This window comes from Phyllostomus discolor, chromosome 7, assembly GCF_004126475.2.
Source record: "Phyllostomus discolor isolate MPI-MPIP mPhyDis1 chromosome 7, mPhyDis1.pri.v3, whole genome shotgun sequence".
Lineage (NCBI taxonomy): Eukaryota > Metazoa > Chordata > Mammalia > Chiroptera > Phyllostomidae > Phyllostomus > Phyllostomus discolor.
The window spans coordinates 132569910-132597559 of record NC_040909.2 but is presented as its reverse complement, the minus strand read 5'-3'; the positions used below and the strand labels follow the sequence as shown (position 1 = coordinate 132597559).

The 27650-nt window shown below is 43.7% G+C and overlaps 1 protein-coding gene across 8 annotated transcripts in view; it reads left to right on the top strand.

Moving 5' to 3' along the window:
* Positions 1–27650, top strand: part of CYRIB (CYFIP related Rac1 interactor B) — a 131260-nt gene that overhangs the window by 50326 nt on the left and 53284 nt on the right. For 2 of the 8 annotated variants that reach the window (XM_028533941.2, XM_036031422.1), the window contains exon 1: positions 5030–5237. The exons of 4 other annotated variants lie outside the window; for them this stretch is intronic. The gene's annotated coding sequence lies outside the window, so the exon portion shown is untranslated. Of the gene's footprint in view, positions 1–5027; positions 5238–27650 lie in introns of those variants that run through there. 2 more of the 8 variants (XM_036031425.1, XM_028533943.2) reach the window with 2 other exon arrangements.

Sequence of the window (27650 nt, the reverse complement as noted above, 5' to 3'; positions counted from 1 at the left end):
CTGCATGCCCTTGACTCACCCGCTGGATGCTCCTCCGTGAGATAGGACCCTGCCGTCTTAGTTCTGAACCTTGAGCCCCTGGGGGAGGTGGCAGTGTTTGGGAAGGCACCTTTCTCCTCACGGATTCAATATTCATTCATTCAGTGAAGAGGAGGAGAAGGTAAGCAATTGACAGAAGTCCCTAAATGTTAGACTGAGGACTAAGACTGGGTACAGAGGCAGCCAAAACTGTTCTACATGCTTAAACGTACTAAACAGTATCTTAGAGTTCACGATGGTGGCAACTGTTAAGTTTTCTCTAAGGGCAATTGGGCAGCAGAAGTCAAGAAGTGTAACAGTGCTCAGATCCTTTGACCCAGTCATTATAATCCAGGGAATTTATGCTGACATCTTTTTTTCCCCCCTCTAATGGGGAGAAACCAAGAAAACAACGATGTCTATAAATGACAGCAGTAACATGGTTAATGATGGCATTGTGTTTTGGGGTTTTGAGAGCTTTGCAGTATTCCTGTGCAATAGGTTCTTATGCCCATTTCACAGATGGAAAATGAGAGCCATCAAGGGAGTAGCTCTGGTTCACTCTGGCAGATGCAGTCAGGCTCTGAACTCATCGAGCACATACATTGATTGCTGCCTGGTGGCTTTGCTCAGGAGCCCAAGAAAGCGGTGGGAGGCAAGGAAGCACAGGGAAGGAGCAAGGCTGAAAGTAATGACTGGACTTAATGTAGGCTTAGTTCTGGCCCAAGCGCCTCACGTGTGTTACCAAAATTAATCCTGACAATGAACTTGTGGGGAAACTGAGGTGCTGAGAGGTTGCATAACTTGCATAAGTTGTCTAACAGGTTCCACACCCTGGCTGGGCTAAATGCAGAGCTTTGAGGTAGTTTTAGCTGTTTTCTGTTGCCCTCTGCTTCACCAGAATGCGTTGCTGACTGAGTGAATCAGTGAACAAATGGATTGGTGGGGTTAGGACTTGACAGCCAGCTCCCACACAGAATTCGACCTCAGGATCCCTATGATCAGTAGGTTCTTTTCCAGCGCTCTGCAGTTCCTGCCTGAGATACAGTTGCCCAAGACTCTCCAAGAGGGTTGCTGGTTTGCTAGCCCTCGAGGCCACATTTTCCCAACACCCTTTTCCTACAGGCTCTCTTTCCTCACTCCACTCCTTTGTTACAAAATGCCCAGAGCCAAATAAATCCAGAGTAAAGCAGGCATGTGGGGCGTGGACCTTCGGCAGCTGAAGGAAACTGAACTGTTTCAATGTGATGAAATATTTTGCAGCCATTAAAATGATCAGTGTGACTGTAGAAATATGAAAAAGTATTGGGAAACAGTTGCACATATCTGAAGATTCCAGTTGAAGCCCTGTGCCTATATGTGGTAAAGGTTGGGAGAGAAGGAAGGAAAGCTGCGTAAAGGTCTTGGGACTGGGTAGTGTCACCATCCAATTAGTCTGCTAAGCCAGGAACCTTGGGGTCGTGCCCCACAGGTCCTGCTGCTTCTTCGCCCAGATTCAACCAGTCCCGGACTCCTGTAGATCCTTCATCAGTAGGTACCTTGATTCTGGTGCCCATTCTTCATCTCCACTGCCAGTTTCCTAGACTAGCCTCTTGGTATCTCTCGCCTGGACCCCACGACATCTTCACTGGTCTGCTGTCTCCATCCTCTCTCCCATCATAACCCATGTTGGGCACTGTGGTCAGAGTGATCTTGATATAAACCCATCTGGTCATGTTTCCTTGCCTTGGGAGCTTCTGTTTACTTGTTGCCATCAAGAGGCAAGTTGGAACTCCTTGACATGATGTGAGAGGAGATCCTTCACAGTCTCATCACTCCCCCAGCATGTCACAAACTCTCCTCCCTCTCTGCCCTTCTGCCTTTTCTTCTTGATCCTTCCCCCATCTCTTCAAGACCAAGCTCTTCCTCTCTGAAGACTTCACAGATGTCCTGGGGAGAGTTGGTCAGTTCCTCCACCCTCCTAAATTACAGTGAGTCACGGCTGTGTTGTCATTGTGAGGTTGTAGCTCTTCCTCTCACCAGATTCTGCGCCCTTTCAGGGCAGGGACCACATGTCTCACTGTCCTCCATCCTAGACTTCAGCGTGCTACTTAGGACACAGTAGAGGAGCACAAATGAGTGTTGATTGAATGAATCAGTGATTGAGTGAAACAATTGATTCTTTACAGTGTTTCAAAGTTGATTTGGTAATAAATAACATTTTTTCAAGGAAAACAGCATTTAAAGAAAGCATCAGGATCTCCTGAAATTTACAGAAGCAGATAGAGTGAAGTTAGTGTGAGGAGACAGACAAACTGTGGAGTTGACAGATTGGAACTGAATTCTAAATCTGACTCATTCTGAGCCTTAGTTTCCTCATTTATAAACTGGACGCGATGCTAGTACCATATAGGGTGGTTGTCAAAAGCAAAAGAGGAAATGCAAGCCAATGGCTTAGTACTGTGCTTGGCTCATTATAAAGACTCAAAAAGATGCCAAAAAGCCAGTGATTCAGTCATCACGGAGAGCCTAGTGGTCTTATGCAAACATCCTCTTTTGCATCCTTCTGCTTGTTTTTTCGACATGTAACTTTGAAACTTTGACTTCAGCTGAAATATGATTATACTAATGCAGAATGGTGAAGAAAGGATCCAGGAAGAAAAAAAGTCAACACTTCCCTTAGGGTCTTGTTTTCTATCCCTCTTTCGGGCGGGACATCTAACATGAGGGAGTGGTGGAGCTTACTCATGGATTCTTGCACAGGCCAGTGAGGGGTCTAGAGCTGATAAGGAGAGAGGTGGCTTTGAAGGGAACTCCTCATAGGACTCATTCTATTTTATTGTTATTACTCATCAGTGGATTTTTTTTAAAAGATTTTTTTAATTTTCAGAGAGAGGGGAAAGGAGGGAGAAAGAAAGGGAGAGAAATATCTATCAGTTGCCTCTCGCATGCTTGCAACTGGGGACCTGGCCCACTACTCAGGCATGTGCCCTGATTGGGAATAGAACCAGCAACCTTTTGGTTTGCAGGCTGGTGCTCAGTCCACTGAGCCGCACCAGCCAGAGCAGGATGATGATGATGATGATGATTTTTACTGAACTGTAAGTTGCCCCTAAGACCAGCATCATACATCATGTCTGTATTGCTCCCAGAGATACAATTAGGGCGAAATGGATGAAAATTGTTGGGCATCTGATGTCTTCTCCCTGTAAAAGAAGAGGCTCCTCACAATTAGAGGAGGCTGACAATTGTAATGATGAGCTCCCCATAATTGTATACATCTGAGCTAAGCTGGATGTTGATGTATTGAGGATACTATGGAAGAGATTTATTTTGGTGGGAGATTGGGTTAGAGGTGTGTGGTTACTCTGGTTACTCAGAGTTCATGGGACTGGGCAGGTGTGTGAACTCTTCTTCTGGTTCAAACTCAGGACAGTGGGTCTGTATGGACCAGGGTTATTTACGAGTTTCACTGTCACATTTTGGTCAGACAAATGGACCAAAGTTCTTGGAATTGTGAAGACTGTTCTATCAGCACCAATGTTTGCAATATAAATATCAGCTCCCTCCGTATAATTGAAATTGATGAAGATTACAGTATAGTACAGAACCCCCAAATCATCCAAAAATATGATATCCTAAAATGTTATGGTAAAAGTCTGAGGCTTACAATTCTTGACCTTAGCGTGTGCCTTGAAAAAATAAACACCTAACATCTGCATGACTCTCAACATATTTCTGTGTAATATGGCCACTTCCATTTGGTCTCTATGTAAATAAGGTAAAGACTGCCCTTTTGTGTTTGGGGCAAGGAGCGATTTCTTGGCCACAGAGGGTAAGGCCCAGAGGGTTCCCGGGATTCTATTTGATTGGAACAAGGGTTCATAATCGGGGTTTCATACATAGGCTTCCTGGATCCATAAATTCCTTGACATTGTATACAAATTTGTGTGCATATATGCATTTTCCTGGGGCGAAAAGACCATATTTTTACGGGATTCTTGGTAGGGCCCTTGACCCCAAAATGTTCAGAACCATTTACCTTTATAGTAGTGATCAGCTGGGCAAACTGAAAATACCCCCAGGAGAAGTGACATTGGTAATCACTTACCCTTTAGTATTAAATGAAAAAATCGGAGTGTTTCATAACAGCATTAAGATGAGCTAGCTAAATGGGATCTTCTGTCTTTGTATGTGAAGAGGGAGCATTTATGTTCTAAGAGTGAAAGGGGATTAGAGAAAAACGAAGAGGTTGCGCGCTCTGCCACTGCCAAGTTTTCTGTCCATCAGACATTTTTGCACAGAGCAGACTCCAGAACAAAGTGTCATTTATCTGAAAGAGCTGTGCGTGGCACCGTACATGTCTCAAGTGGCGCCTGATTTCTTTTCCCAGACTGATCATTTAACACCTCCCAAGGGCGTTTCCAGGATACCGTCGCAGGCGATAGCGGTGCACCTCCCCGCTCTGGGGAGCATGCCAAGCGCATCTGCCACGTCCGGGAGAGCGAACGAGGCTCATTACCTGGCCGAGGGGAAAGACAAGCCCACCACCCCAGCCATTACAGACTTGGGGGAGGGGGTTGGGGAGTGGGCTCTGACAACTTTGCTGGGTTCAATGCAAAGAGCCCTGGTCTGCGAGTCCTGAGTTCCTGTTCCCGCCGTTCCCCAGCTTGCTGACCTGAGACAGGTCATCATCACCTCTGAACCTCAGTTTTCCATATGTAAAACGAGAGTGCTGCAAGACAGACCCATGCGGATGCCTTCTCTGCGCGAAGGTGCTGCTCCTTTAAGGAGGGCGGGGGCTGTAAGGAGGTGGCCGCGCCCCCTTCCTCTTCTCCAGCTGCCTCGCGACCACCTGTCTCCGGCCTCGCCCCGCCCTCTGGGGAGGGGCGGGGCGAAGGGGGCGGGAAAGGATTTACCTTACGGGGCGGGCTGGTGACGCATGCGCACCGCCGGACAGGTCCGCGGCGCCCTCACTTCCTGGCATTCCCCCCTCCCCCTCCTCGCCGCTACCCTGTACATCCGGGTCACTTGCCCTCCCCGCTCGGAGCCGCTGTCGCCGCCGCCGCCTGGCTCGTCGCGGCTCCGCCACTGGGGCAGGTGCGGAGGGGCTCCCTGTCCGGCCGCCGCCGCCGCCCCGCTCCGGGCCCGGGGCTCCCTCTAGCGCCGCTGAGGAGCCTCCGCTGCTGCTCGAGGAGGGCGGAGGAGCGGGGCTGAGAGCCTGCAGGCGCGAGCGCAGGGTGAGTGGTTTGCCGTGACCATTTCCTCGCGTCTCTCTCACCCCTCGCGTGCCAGCGCCCCGGCCCCATTTTGGCGGAGACGCGGGTGCGGCGGGGCCCGCGGCGGAGCGGGGCTTCCTCGTCTCCCGGCGCGGTGGGCCCGCCCCGGCACTCAGCCGGGGAGCTGCGGCTGCACCTCGCGGATGCCCCGGCCCGCCCCGGCGCCCGCCGCCCGGGCCTCGCCCCGCACTCATTCATTCGGATCTTCCGTTCTTACGCCCCTTCCTTCCACTCGCCTGTCCACGCGCGAGCTCACCGCCCTCTCCCACCCCCAGACCCCGGCGCCGCCCGTGGCGTTTGGCCCCACGGCTCTCTCCGCTCCACGCCCGCGTCGACGTGCGCCCCCCACCCCCAGCTCCCACCTCTCTTCCCTTCCTGCGGCCGCCTGCGTCCCTCCCTCTCCGCGCTCGTCTCAGCTCCACACCCCCTTCGCCTCGGACTCCGCGCTCCCGGCCCCGCGGCGCCCAGCCTCCCGGTCCCCGCGTCGGAGTCGCTGTTTTCACCGGCCACCCCCTGCTTCCACCTGTGCGGCCAGACCTCCCTACTGACGTGCACTGCGTTGACCTCTGAATTCCCAGCATTTAAAGTCCAGATGCCCAGTCCCAGGGTGTGGTCTCCGTGTGTTTCCAAAACACACAGTTTCTACTATAATTACCCAAATCTATGACCGTCAAACAGTAGTGGAAGTGGCAGTTGCGTGTGTGTGTGTGTGTTTTCCTTATGGCTATTCTGGGTCATACCACATATCTCCTCTCTCTCTCTCTTTTCCCCCGCCCCTTCTGGAGGAGTATCTTTGATGGATTAATTTTCTCTGGATGTAAAATTTGTCAGAAGAGTGTTACTCTTTCTGCTACTCCTACACATTCCTGCGCGCTGGGTTCCCTGGCTGATTTGCAACATTACCTGTCAATACTGTTGGCTGCTGAGACTTTTTCTCATCTGTCAACAGCAGTTAGTGTCCCCCGGTGTGCGGAAAATACTGGTGACCTGCCTGGATTCTCGCAGTACCGAAAAGTGCCATTCTGGATGAGACATTTTTTTTTTTGGAATTTGTTCGCACTTTTTCCTCCCATCCTGTAAATTTGTTGAGTCTGCTATTTTTCTGCTCGTTAATCTTTATGGGGAAAATGTATGTCAGTCAGTTTTGTGTTCTCATAGCCTCGCAGCCGGGCAGACTGACATTGCTGAGAAGTGTTGTCTACAGCTAAAGGAATTTTAGTCACTTGGGTGTTTGGGGACTTAATTGTAAATCGCTTCAGACTAATGTACCTCAAGAAAAAGGCACTGATCCTTTTAATTTTTAAAATTGCCTTTAATATTAGAAACAAACTTTGTGTCTAGCACAACTTGAGAGTTGGGGTGTATTTGCAAGCCCGTTTCTAAAGTGTTGCGGTTCAGTGCAACTGCCTGCTGAACATTCATAAAATAAGATGATAGCACTTTTTTTTTAATGTGACTTCCTTAGTACATAATAATGAACTCCGAGGAAGGTTCTTAGTCCTGAAGTACATCTACTCGCTTATCAATATGATACAGTTGCCAGCAGTATTACTTCTGGGAGCTAGGTGTTATAAAGGCACTTGGCTGTTTGTCACTGTTTAGGTTTTGGATGACCACTCTAGCAGTAAGATTTCTTATCTCGTAGTCAAGATTGCATTGTTTTGGCAGAGCAGTTTTTATTTTTAAGTATTTTTACTTATTTCTTTTTAGAGAGAAGGGAAGGGAAGGAAAGAGGGAGAGAGGTATCAACGTGGTTCGGCTGCCTCTTGCACGCCCCCAGCCAAGGGGGACCTGGCCTGCGCTGCAACTCAGGCATACCCTGACTGGGAATCAAACCAGTGACCTTTCAGTTTGCAGGCTCTCATTGGCAGAGCAGTTTTTAATTCCTTAAAACTTTAATAGTTACATAGCTGTCCCAAAGGAAACCTTTGCTTTGTAAAATGTAGGCTATATAGTATGAGCTCTAGATTATTTGGTAATCTCATAGGCCCTAGATCTTTTTCTCTTAAGAAAGTGGTTGATCAAAGGGAGGCATGATTAGTAAATAGATTCTAGTGGTCCCAGCAAAAATATAATTTCAGAATAAAACTAAGCAAAGGCAGTTTATTCCTGATACGTTACAGGTAACATTGAATACAATGAAGTTAAAATTCATTTCTCTGAATTTTTCCAAAAATTGATTAAAAAGTATGTTAAGTAGCATCACTCTTGAGATTATTTGGCTCGTGTTCGAAAAGGTCATTTACCTTTACTTAGTAAGTAATTGACTGAGGAGTCTAGAGGGATATTTATTTCATTTTACTCCTAGTCTCCTTGGGGAAAATGCTGGACTGCCACTTATGTGAGGTTACTTAACTCGTTAAGTGTTGATGCACTCACTTGCTGGGGCCTGTAGTTGGCTCTCTCACTGTTGAAGGAAAACAAAATGATACTACTAGTAAATATTAGTAATATTAGTTATGTCATGCCCACTGGTATTTTTGGTCTCCTTTTCTGTTACTCCACCAGTTCAGCACAGTGCCTGCCTGTTGAAAAGTGGATACTTAATAAATTTTTGAGTAATTGAATGATCGGCAAGGTCAAAGAGTTTTTCCGCTCAGACATCATTTTGTAATTATGTGGCAAAAGTTTTAGAGAAATACATTGTCCTCAGCTCCAGTTTTTTCAAGTAGCTTGTGTAATTTGAGGATTGCTCTAATTGTTTAAACTGCTGAGGTATTTGGGGAGAAAGTACAGTAGATGTGTCATTTTGTGTTATGCTTTATTTTAGTTCGTTGAATGGATTTGTTCACTTAGAATGGGTGTTTCATATATGGACCTTGTCAGCACTCGTGAGCAATAGGTAATTCAGATAATTTCTTGTGCATTAAAAGTTTCTAAAAGTCAGCATAAAAATTCTTGGATCTGTATACTCATCCCATATTATGATCAATTTACTAAATTAGGTTAATTTTTTAAGGAATATTTCTTGTAGCAGAAATGGAAGGCATAATCCAGGCATGTGGCAGTGGTTACTTAATGTTTTAGTGTAGTGATGATGAAGATGTTAATAAATAGTAACTAACACTTACACAGTATTTGCTACCGCCAGACAGTGTTCTAAGATGTTTAAGCTTTGCGACAACCTCATTAGGTAGCTAGTGGTGGTCCCATTTCACAGACTTGGAAACGGGTTAAACTAAAGTGACACAGCTACTGTGTGATAGAGCTGGGTGTTAGCTCTTAATTATTATGCTATAATAGTGATCACCTACTATGTACCAAGTTCTTCACAAACTTTAAGTTAACCCTCCGAGGTATGGGTTAATTCCTATTCCTAATTAACGTTAGGACAAAAAACCTGAGGCAGTTTAGGTAACTTGTCCAAGTGCACTCACAGGTAGGATGAGGAAGGCTGGCATTTAAACACGGACGTCTCTGACTTGCAGCCTTTACTAAAATTCGGTTTCAGAGTACTAATCTGAGGTCCTGTATTTGATATTATATATTTAGAAGCCATGTTTAAAACAGCAAATCTCAAAAGTTTTTCAGCGGGCACCCAGGATGGATAATGTTCGCTTGTTGTCTGCTCTCCTGAGCATGTACAAGATTAGGTTTCTTCCTCCCTGGCTGTAGCTTCACCCCGTACCCACTCATACCAGTATATCGGCGTGCAAATGAGTGACGTTTGTAAAACGCTTTAAACAAGGAAATCCTTCTTAGAATTTTGATTCTTTAATATGAACATTTCATCTGACACATCTTACAGCCCGATGGTAGTACCCTGGGCGAAAATAGCTGTTTTCAAAGATTTTGTTGAAATAAAATGTCTAGTGTGAATATATATTTTTGTAGCTATGTAATTTATTTTGAAAAGGTAATTTGTTTGGTACTATTGGGTGCGACATTGTGAAGCTTTCACCCTGTACAGTCATTTTCTGCCATGCAAGTGATCTCCACTCCGTGTATTCTAGTGGTGTATTGTGTCCGGCGTGTATTAAATATAGGCCGATGCAGACACTTCAGCCTGCCTGGACTATTCCTTCCGGCAGAAACTGGCATGTTCTCAGGTAATCCCAATTACACGGACTGCTAATTTGGGTAAAATAATTTCAGGAAACCCTTGCTATGAAAAAAATGATGACATATTCCCAGGTATTATTTGGGGATTAGTTATGTCATTTCTCTGTTCTTAGGGTGATAATGAAGTAAAGGCACACATTTAAATGACATCTGAGATTTCCTAGGTCTTGAAGTGAACTCCTGTAGTTTGTTTACTTGTACCGTTACCGAGAGACGGCTCGTTGTAAAACTGTAGTGCGCGTGGACAAAAATACTGACAGCGGGTAGATTCTCCGGTCGTGTCTAAAGCGGGAAGAATACTGCTTCTGCTCTGTGCCTCAACACTCTTGTGGAGCTTTGATGCTGATCCCAGTGCAGTGTAATAGGGAGGGAATACAGAATATAATGTACTGAACTGAGGTGTTTGTGAATGAAGTGATCATTAATTTTTTTGTTTTGTTTTTGGTCATCTGTTTCCTTGACACCTGGCGCAATACATGATATTACGATTGCTATTAGTTGCATAAATAGTTATCAAGCACTTAAACAGGGTTCTATAACAGTGAATAAAATGTTAGTGTCCCTCCTCATGGTAGAATAGAAGCTAGAGAAAAATAGGCAGTGTGAATTCAGTGGTGTGTGTGTGTGGTCCACAGGTACCTGATCTTACCAGTCAGGATAAAAGTCCATGGTGTGTGCACCACCGTACAAACCAAGACCTGACGACCAGCCGTTAGTCAGGCAGACGGGGGATGCATGAGTGTAGGGAGAGGGGGAGGCGAAGAAGCCTGGCAGTAGAAGAGGTCGTGTACATGTAGGAACAGTTACACTGGTTCTGTATGCCAGTAGTGGAGGGTGGGCAAGAGGTAGACATTGAATGGACTCTAAGGCTGTCTGTCTCCTTGAGTCATGTTGACAAGTTCAGGTCGGTTTTTACTGAGTGCTGTGGGGAAACCATTAAAGGATTTTTAAGGGGAGACAGAATGAAATAGTCACGTTTGTCTTTTCAAAAGATTCTTCCTGCAGCTTTTGGAGAAAGGATTGAGGGTGAAGATAGAATACAGGTAGGCAAATTAAGAGGCGTTGTGAAAGTCTAGGAAAGAATTGATAGTGTTCAGCACCTGAGTATTGACAGTGGAGGGATGATGTTAACTCCGCAAGATTTAAAGATGTACTGGCTGCAGGCTCCGCTGAACCAGCATCTTTGCTTCTGGGGTAGAGTAGGGGCTGAGTCTCCCCCAAAGGACTTGCTGCTACTTTTTCATCTTCTGTTGAGATGCTCCTGGGGCTAAGGCAAAACCAGTTGTCTTCTCAAATACACGTTTTTCACTTGACTGTCCACGTTATCAGTCATTGAGTGTGACCCACCCCAAGTAGAACTATCATCGTGGAGACTCACGAGGCTTCCAGGAGTCAGGCAGTCCATTTCCCCAAGAGCCCAGTTGCAAGCTGATAGCTGCCTTACAAAAGGGGTGTGCCTGGTAGCTGTGTCGGGGGGCCCAGGACCCGGAGCTCCAGAGCTCCACAGCCACCTGCAGGTGCGGACTTCTTCCCTTTGTCAGAGGCTCCAGTCAGGAGAATCACGAGTCACAGAGACTTGTAACTCAGTGGGTCGTTAGGGTTGAGAGGCCCTAGCACCACTTGTCTACATGCAGCCCTTCCTACTTGGGAGGACTCCCGTGCGCTCACAGGATGAGGAAGTGCAACCGCATAGCACTTCCACTCCTGCTGCACGTTAGGATGCAGAGGCAACAAGAGGGCATCAAGTTGCCCCAAAGAGCCCCAGCCACAGGTCACGTTCATTTCCCTTTCCTGCTCAAACCTTATCAGCTGAATCTGGATTTCCCCTCCCTCCATGGCACCAGATAGGGTGGTGATGACCTGGGTTCCTGTATCCAAGAGAGCCTTAAAACTTGGAGTCCCTCTCTGAGGTTCCCTGGACAGCCTCAGAGGGTGTGTATGGCCTGGAACCCCTCTCGGGTGTCCGGGAGACCTCAGCCCAATCCCTTGTCTTGTTTCCCTATAATGCAGAAGAGTTCGGAGGTGCCAGTAGGGAGGGATGGAGAAGGGGCGCAGAGGGAGAGAGCAACTCCGCACCAGTTAATTAGTCGCTTTTGGTCACTCTCCCGCAGTTCATCCGAAAGAATTTCTAATACTTCTAGTTTATATTCCTTACACCATCTATTTTAGCTTTGGGGATCCCTTGGCTCAGCACTCAGGACCACACTGCCTTTCACCTGGAGACTCAAAGCTTCTGGCCCTAGTGTCATGGCACATCCCTCTGCCAGCCCAGAGGAGAATGAACAAGCAGTTGACTTGGGTGGCTTATTTCAGTCCTACTTCTTAATGCTCAGTTTCTAAACATTAATTTAACTTCTTGTCCATTAACAGGTAGGACGGGGGGATCCTTATTCCCACCTCCCTACCCACCACTCGGATAACTCTTTCATCCCAGGATGTCTCTCATTTTCCAGAGCTCTGCCCTTGGAGCCCTTTACCTTCCCTCCGGGAAAGTTGCAGCTCTGCCAGCAGCCCATCCTTGTTGCCAAAACTGTGTAGAACCGTGATGCTGTGAGATCTTATCCTACTTGTAAGTTAGTAAATCACCCTGCCACATTTTAATGGATATTGAGGACATGAGACTCCATGGAGGAGATGAAGGACAGTTTATTACTGTCAGTGATAGCAGTAGCCAGAGTATCAGCATTTGTGCGGGTTTCCTGATCCTTAGGTTATGCTTGCGTACATAGAGGGCTGTGTTACTGGAGAGAAGCCCCGAGTTTAGGGAGCCCGAGTCTTTTGTAGTGAGCAGTAGCATGCCTGTCCTTTGCTCAAGGATACCTTGTACTATTATACCAGCAGTAAGCATGCCTGTTCACTTGCTCCAGAAGGAGACGTGTCTTTCAATGCTGTTTGCAATGTAGATACTGAAAATACAGTCGGGGGCAAAGGGCAGTCAGTACCCTTTGCAACACATTCAAAAAAGACCTGTGCAGGATTATTTCCCAACATAGGTAAATTATACTTTAATAAATCTGACTCAAAAAAAGTACTTGGCATGTAGTAAGAATATGATACATATTACTATTGGTCTTCATGTCCTCGATCTAATTTGGGGGCAAACCTGTATGTAGTGACTTGGTGGAATTTTGAGGTTAGTTTTTCACCAAGGCAAGTGGTAACTAACTAGTAACATTTATTCAAAAAGTAATGACTAACATGTTTAGACATGTTTTGATTTAAAGAATATCATATGTGGTCTTTTAAGAATTTCAGGGACATTAAAGTAAAAATACAAGGAAATCACCTTGGTTGCAAGGCATGAGATTGCTTTGTGTATATCACTCTACATAAAGTTCTCTACTAAAAATTCTGGCAAATTCTAACAAACAAAACAGTGTTAATTAAGCACAACTTGTTAAAGTGAGGCTTCTTTTTCTTTTCATCTTGGGGCAAGTAGCCTGAGGGGGGAGTAAGAGAGGCTAACACAGTTGGGGAGGTTTAAACTGCGGGTTTGTGTGTGTTTAAGGGGCAAGGCTTTATTTGATCAGTTAGCACCACCTAATTCCTCCCTTCCAGTTATTTTTCTGTAAACAGTTGAAAAATATTATTTTGAAAGCTAATTTTACTTGCTAAAGATTATTTGTTACATTTGAACTTGTTTTGACTTAAATATTTAATGTGCACTGTGGTTATATATTTAGCAAATTGTTTTTTGAAGTACAGAGGAGTCAGCTTCTTTTATTCCACTTATTTGAGCTAAACTGCACGTGGGTTTACAGACTCGGAAGTCTAAAATGATCTAGCGGTGGTGGCGCTTGTTCCGAGTCGCTAGCGGGTAGAAGCAGGTTGATGCCTCAGAATCCAGGGCCAAAGCATTTTGCAAATAGTCCTGGACAATTGGAACTTACTATGTTAAAAATGTGAATATGTTAAAGACTTTTCTCTTTATTTATAGAACAGCATGTTGAAGCAGTAGTCAAACTATGTAGCTTGGGGTTGGCAGCCCTTTGAAATGGGCGTGCCGCAGTTCCATTATGGTATGTGTCATGGTGACAACTGGCCCGTGTCCCGCCTTTGGTATGTGTCACTGACCCCTTCTTAGTTGTCTATCAGCTTATTAAATATATCTTTCAAGGGCTTCATTTTAGATGATATCCAGTGTTCTTTCATTATAAGCAATTTTTTAAAATAGTATATATTACTTTAAAATCAAATTTCATTTTTAAAACCATTCTCAATTTGCCTAGTTTGGGTAGGTAGCTAGCTTAAGTATTTAAATAATTTAAAAGTATATATACATAGTTTTAAAGATTTTATTTATTTTTAGAGAGAGGGACCTGAAGGGAGGCAAAGGGAAAGAAACATCAATGGTGGTTGCCTCTCGCACGCCCCCTACTGGGAAATCGAACCAGTGACCTTTTGGTTCACAGGCAGGTGCTCAATCCACTGAGCCTCGCCAGCTAGGGGAAGCAGAACTTTTTGTGGCATTCTTTCACTGCCTCTGTTCTCTCAGATCCCCCCTAGAATCTTATTTGGGCCTCATAAGTAAGAGATGAAGGAACAGGTTTTCTTTGTTCTCACCATCGTGGCTCAGTTGGTTGGGTATCATCCCGCAAAGCAAAAGGTCGCCAGTTCGATTCCTAGGCAGGGCACAGCCTGGGTTGTGGGCCAGTCCCCACTTGCAGAACATGTGAGAGGCAGCTGATGGATGTTTCTCTCACACATTGACGTTTCTCTCCCTCTCTTTTTCCCTCCCATCCCCTGTCTAAAATTAAATGAATAAAATCTTTTTAAAAAGTTTAAAAAAGAGGTGAACGAACAGGTTTTAAAAATGTGTCACTGGTTGGTAGTGTTATAGGACGCTGTCCTCAAGTCATAAGGTAGGGCTGCTCCACGGGCGCGCTAAGGCAGTTGATCCCAGGCAGTTCTTCCCTTGTAGCAAGGCTGCATTACACACCACCCTTCGTTAACTCATCAGGGCTGCTCCTGATCTTCACACACCCTCTCCCTCGTGCTCTGTAAAAAGGAAACTGTAAGTAACCTTTTCATAAGACAGCTGACAATACAGGAAAAGAGACTGCCAGGAACTAACTATTCATTACTTGTAGTCAGTAAATTTAAATATGTAATGTATTCTGGCATTTCATAAATACATTTACCAAGTTGTTTTCAGAAGTACAGAGAAATCAACTTCATTTATTCCATTCATTTGGGTTAAAGTGTGCCCGAGTTTACTTTCAGGCCTTCACCCCCTGTGTTTAGATATGGCCTTGCTGGATTTCTATCTGAAGGGAGTTCCTGGTTAGACTTTGGACAATCCTGCTTTCTTTTTTAATCTCTGGGATAGGAATTTCCTGGACCATGGTCTAGTTTTGAAATGCATTTATCAACACAGTAAGTTCCTGCCCACTGTCATACTCCGTCTTCATTCCCACCCCCGGCCCCAGGCAGCCACTTTCTGTCTCTCTGGATTTTCCTTCTGGACATTTCTTAAAAATGCAGTCATGTGATACACGAGTATGGTGTGTGTGTGTGTGTGTGTGACTGCCTTCACTTAATGTTTTTGAGCCTCATCCTTATTGTTAAGTGGATCACTAATTTGTTTTATTTTGTTGCTGAGTAGTATTCCATTATAGGGATATGTCATGTTTTATTTATTCATCCACCAGTTGATGGACAGTTAGATTGTTTCTACTTCTCGATTGCTATGAATAATGCCACTGTGAACATTTGTGTGCAAATAGTTGTGTGGCCTTTTGTCGCATGTCTTTTAGGTAGATGCCTGGGGATGGGGGTGTTGGGTCACATAGTAAATTCATGTTTAATTTTTAAAGAAACTGTTAAGGCATTGTCCGGACAATCTCATTTTACATCCCAGCAGCAGAGTGTGAGGGTTTCAGTCCTCTGAATCCAGCACTGGTTGTTGGCTGTGCACTATAACCATGTCGGTGGGCGTGCAGTCCGTGTCACTGTGGTTTGAATTTGCACTTCCCTCGTGATTGGTGGTATACATCTCTTCAAGCCATTTTCGTATTTTTTGTGAAATGTCTATCAAATTTTTTAATTTAAATCTTTTAATTGGGTTATCTTCTTCCTGAGGTGTTAGAATTCTTGATATGTTCTGAATCCAAATCCTTTATGTGATACGTGATTTGCAGATTTTTCTCCCAGTCTGTGACTTGTCTTTCCATTTTCTTAATGATATCTTTTGGGGTGCAAGGAATTTGGATTTTGGTGGAGTTCAGTTTATCTTTTCTTTTCTTTTTTTAAGAATCATGCTTTTGGTGCTGTGTTTAAGAAATCTTTCCTACCCCAAGCTCATGAGATTTAGTCCCATGTTTTCTTCTAAAAGTTTTATAATCTTAGCTCTTCTGTTTATGCCTATGATGTACTTTGAAATAATTTTTTAATACTGCATGAAGTAAATTTCTGAAGTTCATCCTTCTGTCCACGGAGATCCAGTCGACTCAGCACAACGTGTGCACGAGGCGCTGCCTTCCCCGGTTGTGCTTCCCTGTGGCTTTGCTGGGAGTCAGCTGACCGCAGGTGAAGGTGTTTGTTTTGGAGCTGCCGTTTCCGTTTCATTGGTCTCCGTGTCTGTCCTTCTGCCGGTTCACTTGTCTTGATTATCGCAGTTTTCCGTGCTGTATTTCAGTAACACGGATAGGATTCTTCTTTTCTATCCTCATATTTATAAAAAGGTGGAACAATAGAGAAAAGTAAAAGAAAAAGCAGAAATCACCGTCTGAGTAGTCACTGTTTTGGTGAACGTCTTTCCGACATCTCTGCACATATATGCATGTCGTATGAACGCACGCGCACCCGCCGCGGTTGAGCATAAAGCCACATCAGTACTTGCCCACGCTCATTGTTCTTGTGTACTTTTGAGTGAATATGTTTATTGTCAGCTATAAGAGGGAACCGATTATTTTCTTTCTTCAAGCACTTCTGTAATCCTGTGAGTTTTTAATGACATAGACTTCTGAGAAAAGCAAAATTCTTTGGGTAGGAACTATGAATTCATTTTATATTGCTAGCATGTTAAATGGAATTTGTCTCTCACTTTGTTTGCTGAAAGATGCCTTTAAAACAGATTTTTAAATGTGTTCTTTGTGAATGGATGGCAAATTATGTGCGAAACTTCTAACAAAATTAATCCCTAAATCCATTTTTAAGCCTTGAAAGTTTCCATAAATCTGCTCTTGAGTATTAGATGAACTCTTTGGCAGTCGTGACAAAGCACGTGGAGCCAGCGACTGTGTATGTGTGGTGGCAGGGTTTCATTTGCAGCCCTGTGGGGCTGGCCCCCAGCAGGAGCTTGACTCTGCCGTGCTACTAACTAAAGTAGTGACGGCCTTTGCTCTTTTGCACTTGGTGAGTTCAGCCTTGTAACCCTGGGGATGCTCCTGAGATCCTTCCAGTGGCCGCCCTGGAGCTGTGACCAGACTCTGAAACACTTCTCTTCTGAGAGCAGGTCACATTCCAGAAACCCCCCTGACGTACACATTTTCCTGAGTGTGATTTTTTTTATGACGGATGCATAGTTTAAATCTCGTTTAGAGGTGCAGCAGGTATAGGAGGCGGTATAGATGCTGCTTAATTTTAAAAGAGTGGATCTTAGGCTCTGGCAGCGGGGAGCCGTTACAGGTTGTGAGTGTGAGGAGGGACTCAGTGAGTGAGGAGTGAGGGTTCAGAACGCCACCGCACCGTGGTGTACTGGGAACTTTGTGTTTGAAAAGGACATGCTTAAATAGTGCAGCAGGTGGGTCGCAAATGAAATTATTTCAGTGAGGTTGTTTGTACAAGGTTTTAAAAAGTTAAAACTTTTTCGGATTTCAAATAAACTTTACAGAAAGGAAAGCAGTAGGGTAAAATGTTAATGGTAACTACCTCTGTGTGGGATTATGGATTTTTCTTCCTGCTTTTTATGGGAAGTTTCGAAAAATGTTAAATACAGGATGGGGCAAAAGTAGGTTTATAGTTGTAAGGACCGAAAGAGTTTATTCTTGTATTACTGTTTTAATTATCGTATTATTTTCCAGACAAACAACTGTAAACCTGCTTTTGCCCACACTGTATATTACACAATAAGATGTTAAAATGGAACTCTCTTATTCTTAGTTTGGCCCGAAGTCAGTATAGTGTGTTGTAACAACACCATGCGGGTCTTTCGAAAGAAGGAGCCAGAAAATGGATCATGTGACTTCTAACACCTGTCCCCTTTTCATTGGTATGAAAAGATTCAGGAAGTTGGGAATTAGAAGAGTTTGTTTTTTTTTAATTCTCATGCAAGGATATGTTCACTGATTTTAGAGAGACTCACACAGACATTGACTGGTCACCTGCTGCACATTTCCGGAATTAGGGATCGAGTCCTTGACCTTTTGGTGCAGGGCAGTGTTCCAACCAGTTGAGCCACCTGGTCAGGGTGCAAATTTGAAGAGTTTTTGAAGTGAGTTGTTGGACATCAGAAAAGAGTTGTTGAGTCAAGTTCTCGGTGTGTTAGGAGTTTCTCCTCATCCTCCCCCTGCCGTCTTGGAGTGCTCCCTCAAGGGCAGGGCTTTGTGGTAACGACTTGGGGAGCTGGGGGGGCACAGGTGGATTCTGTCTCCCTGGTGCCTGGGTGAGAGGAAGGCTGGCTGTTCTGGAAGCACAGCAAAGTGAGGTCACTGTGCAGGAGGACGGCCTACCCTCTGGAAGTTCTTGTGGGCAAGGGGTACATGTTTTCCATAGACCAGAAAGCCCGAAGCCCACGGGATCAGGGTGGCGTGGGCAGTGAAGGGGGGAACAAATGACTAGATTATCAGGAGGGGTGCCCCTTGCTGCAGCAAGGGCATTGTTGCTGAGAGACCCCCAGGGCCTGAGTGGTGAGGGCTCCCACGGCATCCCTGAAAGCGTGCCCTGACTGACCAGCATTGGTCACTTAGGCCTAGGGCACATGCCCTCCAGTGACAGATGTGCCCTCCAGTGACAGACACCATAGGCGGAAGGCAGAAGGGTGAAGTCTCCTCTTGCACCTAGGGCTGGCCTGGGACGGGGAGGAGGTACAACCTTGAATGGAAAACTGTGATGATTATATTATACTAAACTGGCTCTCTCAATGTCTAAACTCAGATCACTTGTATAGCTTGAAAGTGACCAAAGTCATAGACCTCCCTAAATAAAAGTTCAGGGACATGAACTGTCGCCACAGGATAACTTTGAAGGACAGTGGTGGACAGAAAGTTGCTTTCAGATTACATCCCACAGATTCTGCTTGTTCAGGGTAATGGTTACAATTGTTTTTCTAATAAGAAACATATCAATGAAAATGAAATTTTATAAGAAGAATGTGTCCATTGAGGCATTTTGTCATGGGATAAAGTGCCATCGACTTTGGGGACCACGCAGATCTTTGCTTGAGTCAGATCAACCCCTTATTAGCTCTGACACGAGGTAAGTAAACCAGTTATTTTTCAAGATTTTATTTATTCATTTATTTGTTTATTTATTTATTATTTTTAGCGGGGGGGGGGGAATAAGGGAGAGAAACGTTGGTGTCCTCTTGCATTCGCCCTGGCCTACAGCCCAGGCGTGTGCCCTGACTGAGAACTGAACCAGCAACCTTGCACTTTGCTGGGCGACACTCAACCAACTGAGCCATGCTGGTCAGGGCAAGTAAACCAGTTTTTGAGGTCGAGTTTCCTTATTTACTTTTTATAAATAGGGTAACATTGCCTGTTTTATAGTGTTTATGAAAAAATTATGATTTATAGTGAAATGTGTGATACACAATAGGTATTCACAAATATTTCTAATCTCTTCCCTTGTTACAGCAAGGATTTTCTATAGTTTAAATATGTTTTTACCCTCCTTAACACGTGTTGCACTTCTTCTAAACGTATTCCTTAAAATAGCAAATGGAGCCCTGGCTGGTGTGGCTCAGTGGATTGATTGCTGGCCTTCAAACCAGAGGATAGCTGGTTTGATTCCCAGTCAAGGGTTGTGGGCCAGGTCCTACCCCAAGGGTAGGGGGCGCCTGCGAGGCAACCACACATTGATGTTTCTCTCCATCTCTTTCTCCCTCTCTTCCCCTCTCTCTAAAAACAAACAAACCAAGTCTTTTAAAAAACCCAAATGGACTAGCAGATTCAGTATGACTACAGGATACTATCAAGGAAGTAAGAGATGTTAGTTTTAGTAGAGCTAAAATTTCCACTTGTGATTCAAAATGTGAAGGATATTCATAAAGAATGGAAAGTAATTTTTTATTCATGTATTGTTTTTTTGCGAGGAAGCGTATGAATTAGGGGTCTACAGAAAAGGTGGGCCCAGGAGGAGAATCTTTTCATTGTTCCCAGAGCAGTGTGGAATATGTAAAACAAAAAGACGTCATCTTACAGCAGAGAGAACTCCTTGTAAGAATGTTTTGGGTGGGGTTTTTTTTTTAGTTCTTTATTTGCATGATACATTTTAGAACAGTGTTGGTCTTTTGTCATCTGTTTTTTTTTGAGGATGTTCTCATACTTTTTTAAGGTTCAAATTTTGTACTTTAAAACAAAATTTTAGCTTTAATGAATTAGGCGCCTCTTGAATGCATCAAAAGCTGATTGGTATCGTCTTTGTTGTGATAGTATCTTTGATCATTTATACTCGGCACCTCAGAGTTACATTTATAATATAGTGCAGTTTTGATTCTTTGTAGAAATGGGTTTGAATTAGGAAGGAAATTATAGTTGGCTTTTTACTTAAGTGCAGAATAGTCTGTATAATTCAGTCAAGGGTCTTTGGTTGCAAGCTGCAGAAGCTGACGGGGTAACTTGGATGGGAAAAGAATCTATTGGGGAGATAGCAGGTGGCTCGGTTAACCGAAGGAGAGTGAGCATCAGGGAGAGAGCCCCGCCTATGTCGCACACCAGTCTGGTCCGGACACTGGGGCATGGATCTGTTCCTGCCACTGGGAGTGATTCCTCAAGTGTCCCTTGCCTTCGGACCATTCTCTCCAGATCGGAAGTCTTGGGGGTAAAGGAGCAGTGTCTGTGGGCTGACACTTCAGACCTCCCCCCTTGTGCTCCATTGACACCCCCAGCCCCGTCCTCCTGTGGAGCCCTGCACACGGCACAGACGGGACTGCCTTTCGGTAGCCCAGCACCTGCTCCTTCCCATCCACGCGGGTCGTCTCAGAAGTTGTTCTGTGGTCTGGACTCATCCATGTGATGTCTGCTTATAAGTAGAATCAGGTTAAACATATGGGACAATTATTTTACATAGGACTACATTGAGACTTCCAATTGCATCACGTCACGAGGAACACAATGTCACATTTTTTGATGCCAGTAGGTTTGACCCCTGGACTAAGGTGGTGTCTGCCAGTTGCCTCAGTTTGTAAGGCACATTTCCCTTTTCAGTTAGTACAGAACTGGTAGTGGAATACTTCCGGGCCATGTGAACAGATGGGCCAAATATATGTGAACATTCACCTACTAGTTTAGCATAGGAGAGGGCAGGCACTTTAATTTAATAATAGCTGTTAATGTGTATCTGAATAATAGCTGTCAATTATTATTAAGAAGTTATGGAACAAAAAAACTCCAATGTTTTTAATACAGGAAAGTTAAGTAAATGACTCATAATAATAAAACTCAAATCTTAATAGAAACAGATTTAATCAACATTAATAATCATTCCCTAATTTGGAATATAAAGGTAGCGATTGTATGGCTGTTTTGTATATTTAACTTTTTTTACAAGGTTAATGATGCCTGAGAAAAGGTACTCAGCAAGGAGGCTGGGTGCGCTAGCTGAAGTAAACATCTGCGCTGACGGCCCGTTGACTCAGTGAGGACTGCTCCTCTGTCTGTCATTTAACGTGGGTTATCAGTAGTTCCCTCCGGAGTCGCAGCTCCAGTGCCCACCGCTCACTCCTGTCTTCACCGGCACCTTTCCAGCTGCTTTCCTCTTAACGCGAGGAAGCCAATTCCCAGTAGACTGAAAATTGTTATGGAATACCTATGGGTCCAGAGAGAATGAATTCCTAAGAATGTAATTAAAACAGAAGCTACACAATAAAAGCTCTTAGATCTGGTAGAAATTAAGTGAAAAGGAAAGGGGGCAAAGGAAAGATGTACAGATTTTGGTAAGGTGTTACTGAATAAACAGCAGCAGATGGTAAAACAGCAAGGATATTGTGAGTTGATGTTTTCAGGATTCGGTTTATTATATTCAAAATTTATTTTAAAATTATATCATTTATTTTATTATCTTCCAGTCTGAAATATCTAGGTAAAAATTACCAATGATATGAAAGTATTCATAACAGCAAAGTACGGCAGTGGTATATTCATCATTCATTTGGTGTGGGTGTTTATTATTAAAAATCATTTAAACTAAGATGTTTAAGTCTGTAAAATAGAGAGCATGATACCGATTTCTGACATAACTCAGGAATTTTATTTTGTTCATTTGCTTTATATTCTTGTGTTTATACTAATGCTTTGGAAATAAAACACTCATTACATTGTTTTGAGCATGTAGTACAAAATAGTAAGCGTGCATGTTGGCAGTGATTTTAGGAAATGACAGTTCCTTCCTGTTGCATGAAGGCCGCATGGGGCCATGTGCACACATATGTGCTCCAGAGTCTGCAGATACTGAATGTTTTCACTTGACCGTCTCTGCAAACTTCTAAAAATTAGGAAAAATGAAGTTCCACTAATGAAATTACCATCTCTTGAGAAACTAACCACCTTTTTCTGTAGCTGTGTGTATCATTTCTCTAGCTTGCCTCTTACTCTGTCCTCTAGATAGAGTTCAGTTACTCCCTCATCTGTTTCCCCATAGCAGTTTATCTGTAGAACTCTAGTATAGCATTTCACCTAATTACTGTGTATGGTAGTAATTTGTTTACATGTCATCATCCCAGACTCGGAGCTTTTGGAGGGCAGGTCTTGTCTTACCCAGCAGTTTATACTCTGCCTTTTGTATAACATCTGGCCTATCGAAGGTCCTCTTCTAATCTTTGTTGGATTGCCATTAGGAAGCAGTTCATAACTTACTGTTACGTGATAAAGCATTTTTTAATAGTTGTTTAAAAATCTATTATTTGGTTGCTGCCAAGGTAGATAGCTGTGCAGTAATATCAGATATCAAATACACAGTATCTCTCCAGTGTGGTTATCTATACTTGTTGCAATTGAGTTATTCTGTCAGCCTGGAAAAACCATTCTTTGTATGATCATGGTAGAATATTTTATTTAAAGTCTATCCTTTTCATTTTTTAGTATTTTAAATCTTTTTTAAAGATTTTTATTTATTTATTTGTTCATTTATTTATTTTCAGAGAGGGAAGGGAGGGAAAAAGAGAGAGAGAGAGAAATATCAGGGTGCGGCTGCTGGGGGTCATGGCCTGCAACCCAGGCATGTACACTAACTGGGAATCGAACCTGTGACACTTTGGTTCGCAGCCCGCGCTCAATCCACTGAGCTACGCCAGCCAGGGCCCTTTTCATTTTTAATAGGAGAAATTACACACTTTTCTAATTTTTATCAGTTAGCTGCTTATTTATATGTTGCTCTGTCCTTATTGCTCATTTTCTCAAGCAAATCCTTTTAGCAGAATGACCCATCTTAACTCTAAACAAATCACATTAATTCTAGTCTCGTTAAATCTTTTATCATGTTTTCTAATTCAGTCATCTACTCATTCAGCATTCATACCCTGGAGACTACAGTGTGTCAGGCATTATGCTTAGCGAGCGCAAGGGATACAGTACCAGCAAATGGCTCTGACAGCCACATTCAGTCCTAGGAGAGAGCCAGACATTTTAAGGAGTGAAATACTGTGTTATGGGGCCCAGGAAGAGATATTTAACCCACTTGGATTATCATACTCTTCTCTCACACTGTCTTGTTCTCTAAGTTTCTGTTATGATTGTGATCTGTAACAATAATCTAGGGGGGTCAGAATTGTTATGGACTTGTTACTTTTTATGTATGCAAGCATTATTTCCGCAGGAAGTCATTATCCTTTTTGAGGATTAAAATTTTCCTATTTCTGCCCTGTCTGGTGTGTCTCAGTGGATTGAGCATTGCCCTGAGAACCAAAGGGTCGCTAGTTCAATTCCCAGTCAGGACACATGCCTGGGCTGTGGGCCAGGTTCCCAGATCGGGGTGCGAGAGAGGCAGCCACATATTGATGTTTCTCTCCCTCTCCTTCTCCCCCCTCTCTATAAATAAATAAATAAATAAATAAACACATCTTTTAAAAATTTTCGTATTTCTTTGTCTCACAAGCACTGCTGGAGATACAATGAAGATTTTAATAATATTTGTTGAATTAACAAACAAACTGCATAACAGCCCTGGTGCTGCTTGAATTGTTTGGGCTGTTAGAACCACGGGGGTGGTAGGGACAGCACCTGTGCAGAGTGCGGCTGGCCGAGCCTGACAGCCGAGGCTGGGGGAGGGCCAGACAGCCTCTCAGCCTGTGAGTAGGTGTCATCTTCCTTTCTGCAGATGAAGACACTGAAGCTCTGAGAGACTTAGGATTCTTGCTCAAGTTTAAAACGTGCTTTTTCTGTCAAGTTACGTTACACAGGGATCCATACTTTTTCCCAGAGGGTGGTGAAACATTTGTTTTGGGTATAGAGCTCTCTGGAATTAGGAGAGCAAGGAGTGGCAGCCCACGCACAGACCTTCTCTTTGCCACGTGCAGGCCCGGTGAGGATCAGGTGTGTGACGCTGGCCTGGCCGACACCGTGCTGCAGTAGCCCGCACCAAACGGTGACCTGGCTGTGTTTGTGAGCAACGCTGATGACCTTTCCATGCGCCAGATTTTGCAAATTATTTCTCCAGTTTTTCATGATATACTAAAGATTAAGAAATTTTCAGAGTGGGATATACGTATTTGGTTTTATTAGCGGTTCCTAGTTTTCTTTTGCAGATGCTGATGTACACGGAAGGAGACTGAAGAAACTGCATAGGTGGTTCAGAACACAGCTGTCTGCATTTTGAATTTTGTGACATGCTTCTGGTTCAGACCCAGAAGTTAGAGAACTTCTTACATGCTTTTGTAGAGCATTATCTTAATTTGGGCACTTAGGATTTTGCTACTAAATACTTGTTTATATATTTCCAGCAATAGAAAAAATGGCTATGGCAAATGAAGATGTGAGTTTAGCTTTGGGACTCTGGATTTTCCAACCATGGACTTGTCTGGGATTCTGTTACTGTGTTTTCGGGGGACTCTGCGAAGTACCCCAATTGTAGGATGACATGGGTAGATGGAAATTGTATTCTTTGCTTCAAAAAGAGGCCATTTCCCTTTTATGTAGGTTAGATCTACTGACATTTACGTGTTTTTTCATAGCGTAGGTCTGCTAGTGTTTGCTGTCAGTGAAAGTGGGCAGTCACCTGCTTTCTTCCTTGTTGTGTAGCTTACAGTGCACCGTGCGTGTCCTTTTTATGTTTTGGCCAAATTGTCACACTTCTTTCTTAGTTTGGAGTCGCTTCGATATTTTATCCATTGCATTCTCAATGTCATGGAGTATACCCAACAGTTTTTTAATAAGATTTTTTTTCCTTTGTGACTTCCTCTGGGATGTCTTCCTTTTTTCATCAAACTACTTTCCTCATTCCTGTCGCCTTCACAGAGCTTCCTGGACTGCGGATCTACTCTCCCTGCCGCCGCTGGCACCGTGCTCCCAGCCAGCCACTTCCGCTGTGACTCCCTTCGTGTTCCCGTTAGAATTCGACTTCCCGTGTTACCGGTTGTGTTTCTTTGCTGCACTTTTATCTTTGTTGGCAGATTCCCTCGTTAGCCATTTCTGTAGAATGTCTCATGGACCTGTCGCTGGGAGACAGGGAGGTAACACAGCTAAACACTTTGCAGCCTGCGCGTGACCTGAGGAAGAGTGGTCCCTGATCACTGGTGGGCTTTGAAAGGTGCGGTTGGTCAGGGATAGGATGGAAAAGATGGGAGAAAATTAAAAAACAAAACAACACTATAAAGCATCCTATACTTACAGTATCTTCGTTTCTCATTAAGTTAAAGAGGCAAGTAGATATTTTAGCAAAAGTATATTTATAGGTATGGTTTATACTGTAATAATAAAAATAATAATGTGGAAGGGTTGAGAAAAAAAGGAAAAGAGGAAAAACCGACGGACGCAGACACCAGTGTGGTGGTTTCCGGGAGGAGGCGATGGAGGGAGGTGGAGGGGGGCACGGGGGACAAATGGTGACGGAGGGGACCTGACTTGGGGTGGTGAGCACACAGTCCCACGTGCAGGTGGTGTGTTGTGGACGTACGCATCTGACACCTGGATAATTTTGTTGACCAGTGTCACCCCAGTAAATCAATAAAAAGGAAAAAAAAAAGTCCTGGTAATAATGTTCCCAGAGCCCAGTGATCATCTTGATCTAGCCCTTGCCTCAGGTTTCCACTGTTGTTCATTTTTTAAGGAATAATTTGTAACTTTATGGTAGAAGTTAGGGGGGGAAAGTATTTGTTTTTACAGCAGGTCACATTTACGGACAGGAATATTCTGATCATTATTGCTCGAATAGGGCTTTTTCCTGAAAAATACTCCCTCCCCTCCTCTTATGACTCTGGGCAAGCTACAGCTCTTTGAAGCCTCTGTTTTTTCATCAAGGAGACCAGTCTAATAATTTTATTTCATTAGATTGTTAGGCTTCTATGAAATAACTCATGCAAAGTGCCGGGGGGATATTTTAAAAAGACCGTGTCTGGCTTTATCACATGTACTTATATACGGAATGTCTGACCCAGGAAATTTCAAACATGTCGGTGGTCCTTACAGATGAGTAAGGCCTTGATGGAGAAATGAGAAAGAACTAGTTTTACAATTGTAGAGGGGAAAAAAACCTTAACATCAATAATAGTTTAACAAGAAATGTGAAAGAAGGCACTGTATTGTGTGCGTACACACATATGCACATGCACACTTTTTAAACAATGAAATCACATCCAGGGTGCTGAGAGAGGTTGCAGGATAATGCACTTTTACAATGTTGTCTTATCTGGAGGCTTGGTCAGTAGCTCTTTAATTCAAGTGCTTTTTTTCTGTTTCTACGATGGCTTTTCAGATTGCTCTTTGAATGTCAAGGGGAACTTAAAACAAATTGAATTCAATTAGATTTTATCATACACCCAGATGAAGGAGGAACACAGTCTGGCTGTGTGACCAGTTAGATCCGTAGACCGTCATTTGGAGTACTGCAGAGCTGTAAGTGTGGTTGACAGGATGCTCTGACGTCATGACTCGCACGTTTTATGTTTTATTGGAGGCAAACAAATTTTACTGCTCATTTGAAGAACCTCTAGGTTTGTGGATTTTGAAGGCCTGGATGATCTGATTCACATATTATGTGACAATCAGTATTTGTGACCTGATTTTGTAAGGATGAAAATAAGGATGTCTTATTATTTCTTGATTTATTAAGAATTAGACAGGACAGCCCTGGCCCGTGTTGCTCAGTTGGTTGGAGCACCATCCCTCAGACCAAAAGGTTGCAGGTTCCATTACTGGTCAGGGCACCTGCCTGGGTTGTGGGTCTGGTCCCTGGTCAGATGTGTACAAGAGGCAGCCAATTGATATTTCTTTGTAATGTGGATGTTTCTCTCCCTTCCCTTCTGTGTAAAAACAAAACAAAACAAAATATTTTTAAAAAGAGACATGATAAATAGAATTTTCTCCTATGGTTTTATGCAAGTGGCACTGGTTTTTCTTCTGTGGTTTTATAAAAGTATGAAGGTGACCAGCCAAGCCACTTGCTTTGTTTATTTCTGGGTGGCTGCAGTCAGCCTTAGGGAAGGAAGTTTTTCTTTGGCAGAAAAAGCAAAAAAGTGTTTATTCATTCCATTTGTAGTAACATTGATCCAAAAGGAGCTTTTGAGGAAAACCAGAGGGGTTAGGTTTTGAACACAAATAGCTCTGATCATCTCCTAATTGGTGGAGAAAAGTAAAAGATTAGAATTAATAATACATAAATTGTAGGCAGTACAAAGTTCTAGAGCAGAAGTTGCAAACTGAAGGTTCTTTAACCAAATATAGCCCTCAGACAGTTTCTTTTGGCTTCCTGAGTGTTTATAAAACTTATTTAACTTGTTGATAACATCTAAAGATTATTTTACATGTATATCCAGCAGCATGGCATGTTAATAGCAATGGCATCCTTTAAGTACACACATTTGCTCCAGTTGGCACTTTCGACCTGATTCCTGCTGACTTTTAACCTTACTCCCGTTCCTGCTCATTCCCGTGTGCAGTTAGCTTTGCAGCCCTGTCCTAGAGGCTCTCGAATACTGAAGTAAGAGGTCCAGTACTGCTA